The 5,528-nt window shown below is 36.3% G+C and overlaps 1 pseudogene; it reads right to left on the reverse strand.

Moving 5' to 3' along the window:
- Positions 1–701: 701 nt before the first annotated feature.
- On the reverse strand, positions 702–1,292 carry LOC149183617 (rac-like GTP-binding protein RAC2 pseudogene; annotated as a pseudogene).
- Positions 1,293–5,528: the final 4,236 nt, after the last annotated feature.

Below are 5,528 nucleotides of genomic sequence, written 5' to 3' on the forward strand. Positions count from 1 at the left end.
TCCAGAGCCCCAATGGTGATGTCACCCTTAGTAAGCTCTTGTTTTGTTTAATTGTTGTCTATTTTTGGATTGGTGACACCCATTAAGTTATGAAAATAAGTAGACTGTACTTAAAAAACCGATGAATTATAAGTAGAAATTACATAAAAAAATTTCTTTAGATATTTTGAAAGGAGTCAAATAACAAAATACTCTATGATCTTTTATATACTAAATTAAATCTTGCACATTGAGACAATATAGCCAAACTCAGTAATAAAAAATTACATGGCTTTCTGATAGGGAAAAGCGCAGAGCACCTCCATGCCTTGAACATGATTCTTAGCAGTATGACTTCAACTGCAATTGAGAACTCACATGGTAAAAAACATATTTGACCACTCTCATCATAGTATCCTATGCATGTACATCCAACTTTCATTTACATTTCAAAATAGTCCTCCATAACCACAACAAGAAATGATATAAAATGAAAAAAATCAGGACCTTTCATTTACATTTCAAAATAGTCCTCCATAACAACACAGGCAATGATATAAAATGAAAAAATAAGGACATTTTGTGAGAGCATCTAGCTTTACAATAAATTCAACACACTAAACATATAGTAACAAATCATAAATACTTGGGAAATATTATGCCAGCCTTTGATTAAATAATGCACTTTAAAGTTCTGCAGAAGCCAAAGATAGATAAAGCCCTTAAAGAATAAATTATGTTCTTTTCTTGTTTCTGCGTTTCTTTTGCTTTGGTGGTTGAAGAACCATTTTTATTACGACATCAAAAACAACCTTAACATTCTGTTGTGTTTTATAATTGCATTCAATGTATGCTGCAGCCCCGATTTTCCTCTTCTAATCTTCACCTTGCGTTGTTGAGATTGGTGTTGCTCTGGGATGATCAACAAAAAACTGTTTGTCTTTTCGTAAATCTAATTTTGTCCCTGCCTAAATGATAGACAGAAATCATGTGTAGTGTCTCAATTCTTGAATCCACTTTTTGGAAATGTTTTTATAATTGGCCTTGTTGATTAAGGAGAAAGCCAGTAGGAAGACATCTGCACCTCTATAACTCAGGGACCTGATCCTGTTGTAATCCTCTTGTCCCTTCGTGTCCCAAAGGCCAAGATTTGTTGTACTTCCATCCACCACTACATTTGCACTGAAGTTATCAAACATTATTGGTACATAGTCCATTCGAAATGTGTTGCTTGTGTAGGAAATAAGCATGCAAGTTTTTCCCACAACACCATCCCCCATAGTCACACACTTAATAAATCTAGAAATACTCATGGTTGCTTTGACTCTTTAGAAAAACTAACTATATTTGTTGGAACATTTCCTATCCAGTAGCTGAATTCACAAAGGCTTCTTAGCTCAGCTAATAGCACATAACAGACAGCCAAAAGTTTTAAAGCATCCAGAGCGATTACAAACTAGAAAGAAAATTGTTTCTCAATTCAATATTTAAAAGGCTATCCCAGAGAGATTAACAACCATTAAAAAATGGAGCACATTTTGAAAAGAAACAAACAAACATCTCAATCTAGAACATCACAGTTAGGATATGTACTCACAAAAACCAAATACTAACCTGCTCACTCTTCTCACACACTGCGAGGCCCACTGACTTCCTACAAAAAAAATAAATCAATTTTGATAGTTAAAGGCCATTATATGATATTGTCACAGTCCATGATGTTATTTCCAAGTTCTTCTGTGGGAGGTTGTCTGCTGGATAAGGAACGAATTGTTATCATTACAAAAAGTCTTATGTTAAGCACCTCCGAGCAACCTTCCAGAGGAGCAACCCAATGTCTCGAGGGGGGATGGGGAATACTTCTCTTGCAAGGCCTGGATCTAGGAAAGTGAAGACATAAACTATGCATGCTTCGGTTGCTTCGGTAGGATGGATACTCCTGCGCTTAGGTTTAATTGAGGTTAGGAATATAAAGTGTCAAGGGAAGAGTGAACATGGATGAGCACAAGATGTTTCTAAAAGGAGGGAAGGGAAGCTAAAACTTGAGGCTCACAAAATGCTGAAATAGAGCCAAACTTATCTCAGAATCTACAACTGGATCTAGAAAGTGGAATCCAACACTATTAGAACATGTAGGAAGCTACTTGAAGGGTGGCTCCTTCCTGAAGACTCAAAACAAATTGTGGGAAAAAACCATACATGTCTAGTGGTCTTCAAAAAGCATAGTCTTAACAAACCAATGGAAATGCACTTTCATGTGTAACTTGCTCCCATGAAATCCCAAAATTATCTCAAAACTTGTAGCTTTGCTTCTTTTTTCTGTAATTCCTCAGTCACTTTTCCTTTCATGAAATAAGACCAATGTTCCCAAACCATAAATAAATGTATCAATTCCTCCTCTATAAGGCATATTTGACAGCCACCAACTCCATCCTCCCTAAATGGTGATGCAAGCATTTCTCACTTCCATTAATGAATTGCTAAAATACGATATTACACAATATATTTAACTATAAATAGGGAAACCATCACAGGACGCATTTGTACAATTTGATGTGATCTATTAATAGGTTGGTTTTTAGTTGTTGGATTCCATCAAAGATCAAGTAGAAGAACATAACATGCAGCAACCATGTTGATACAAAGACTCGCAACTTTCAACGACATTTCCATAACAATTACCTTAGGGATTGTCATGAAATCATTCTCATCTTTATCTCGTGCTATTACAGACGTAGTTCCAACTTCCATCCAACCTTCTATGTTGTATGTGTGATTTCTTTATAGTAACCTGAAGCAAATATGGCATACTTTTTCAATGGGAGAAAACTATGGCTTTCTTCGATGTCTCTATAATCTGCTACTTATAGTCCACGCTAAAAAATGGGTCATAAAACAACCATTAAATAAAGTGACCCAAACATAGGAGGAGGATGGTTTTCCTTAGAGGTGCAATGTTCCATTTGGCATTGGCTTGAAGTGACTTGAAATAATTTTTAGATTCCTTAGGAGGCCCAATGACTTGCCTTCCTTTCTTAACATATCTCTTGAGATGTGCCAGGACTTGCCTTTTAAGGTTGATTTTGCCAATTTGGGCACATGGGTTTGCTTGGACAGAAAATGGTCGATGACTTTTAACATATCACTTGCCTCATTTGACCAAGGATTGACCTCAATATGCCTTATTCAAGCCCACCTATGTCACAAAAGGAGTACAACCACCTTTGCTTGGGCATATCTCCTTGGTGTCTTGACATTTTAATAAAATTTCCATGTGGCATGGTAAGTAAAAATTATGTTGAACAATTTGAGTCTTTGTTGACTCTTGATCCTTGGGATCCTATGTGTTGGGATCTGTAAACTGCCTTGGGAAAGGTGAAATGTTGTAAAATGTGAGTCTGCCATGTTGAGAATTGTAACATGAATGATATATCATAGCTAGAGATTGCATACATATTCTATGACACATGACCATGTGGATAGGACATAGGTGCAGTCAAGACATGGGCTATACTACAAATAGTGATCATTGCTACAAGACCAAAGGTTCCTCTAAAGCATGTGTCCAAGTATGCCCTTCCTAATCTCTCCAATCCTATGCAGGATGAAAGAACCTAAAAGTGGAGTGTATGTCGATTGGGTATGGCAGACAGTAATAGGTATAGGACACCACAATATATAGCATCACATGACCTACAAGTCTACGATTTGGATTTTCTAGGACTACAATGATGCTTCCCAAAAGGAAAAATTAACTATAGGTACCCTTGCTGAAATGAGGGGTAACAGTTCCATTGGAGGATCTGGAGGGTGATGACTTTTGTCCAATTAGTCTCACTATCTAGATTATGTTCTCAAGTCTTTTTTCCTAGACTCATGGAGCTTTCCAGATAATCTCTTTTTTTGTTCTTTGAAGTTTTCAACTTTATCATTAACGTGTTGAGATGTTATGATATTTGCATTTTAATTTGATATTATTATGTGGGCCTTGGTTGATAGATATATAATTTACAAATACCTTGATATGAAAATCTGAAATTTGATTTTAAATTACGACGTAAGAAATCTGAAAATTCAATTTGATTTCATATCAGAAAATGATACGTATGATATTTGATATTTACTAGTTTAGTGTTTCTAATTTATTGTTTATCTCATTTACCAATATGTGTATGTAAGCTAAACAATTGACATACTTTAGTTCATATTTTATTTTTGTCTTTTTTTCTCTTCAATATATATATAATTGTAGAAAACATAATTTTAGGAAATATATTGCTAAAGTTCTGAAAATAAACTTATTATAAATACTGGCGAAAATATTGAAAATATTAGCAAAGTAAACTTAGACCTCAAGAGTTCTGGAAATACTGGACAAATTTGGCGCCCTGAAAAACTTGGGAGATCTCAAAGATATTTGCAAGACATACTTGTAAAAAAAAAAGGTTAGGGTGAGGATTCTGATTCCTCGATTCATAAGTTTGGGATGAGTGCCGCAACCGCACCAAAATCTTTTGTTCGTTTTGGTCACACCCATGGTTTGTGTAACTTTGATGATAAGTCTAAGTAACTATTGGAATTTGTAGTCCTTTTTATGGAATATTTTATTTTCCTATACATGTATTGTGTGAAAGGAAAGATGCATAAAATCTCAATCTTCTTTTAATAAAATGGCACATAGTAATTAATAATGGAAGAATTACATGTTTGATCCCAATGTTGTTTATCATGTGATTTTCATTCATTAGGTAAAGTGGTTCAAAATTGAGTTATGTCAGGCTTTGGAGGAGAAGGAAGCCGCTATTCTGAGATCAAAAATGTTAAACAAAGGTCTATAGATAATTCTTTACAAGGGCTAATATATTGGAAATGGAACTTGTGCTTATATTTTTCTAGACAAACTAATATTGAGAGAGTGATGGGGGAAGAGAGAGGGAGGTAGGAGAGAAAAGGAGAGAGAGGATGTATGAGAGAGCAGACTTGAGAGAGAGGAGGAGAGAGGGAGGGAAGAATAAATACATAGAGAGTGAAAAGTGGAGAGAGAGAGGGAGTGACAAGGGAGAGATGGAGAAATAGTGTGTATGTTTGGAGGTGAGAGAAAGAGACAAAGAAGAAGAGGTGGAGCGAATGGGGGAGAGAAGGAGAGTGGAGAAAGGGAGGGATATAGTAATAGAGTTGAAGGGTGAAGAGAGAGAAAGAGATAGAGAGAGGATGTGAGAGAGTGGAGAGAGGGAGGGAGAGAGAGATGGATTTGGAGGGGGAGAGAGGGAGGTAAGAATAAAGAAATACAAAGAGAAATGTGGAGAGAGAGAGGGAGAGGGCGTGATAATAAAAATGCATAGAAAGGGAGAGAGGACAACAAGAGGGAAGAGAGGTAGAAGCAGGGGAGAGGGAGAGAAGGGGAAGAGAGAGAGAGAGAGGGAGGGAGAGGAGGAGGGATGGAGAGATAGATAGATTGGAGAAAGAGCATGTCTGTTTTGGGGGTGATATAGAGAGACAAAGGGATATAGAGATATATATGGAAAGTGAAGAGAGGGAAGCAGAGAGAG

Source organism: Pinus tabuliformis, chromosome 3_2 (genome assembly GCF_031772625.1).
Source record: "Pinus tabuliformis cultivar Carrire ecotype Pingquan chromosome 3_2, CPIR1, whole genome shotgun sequence".
Lineage (NCBI taxonomy): Eukaryota > Viridiplantae > Streptophyta > Pinopsida > Pinales > Pinaceae > Pinus > Pinus tabuliformis.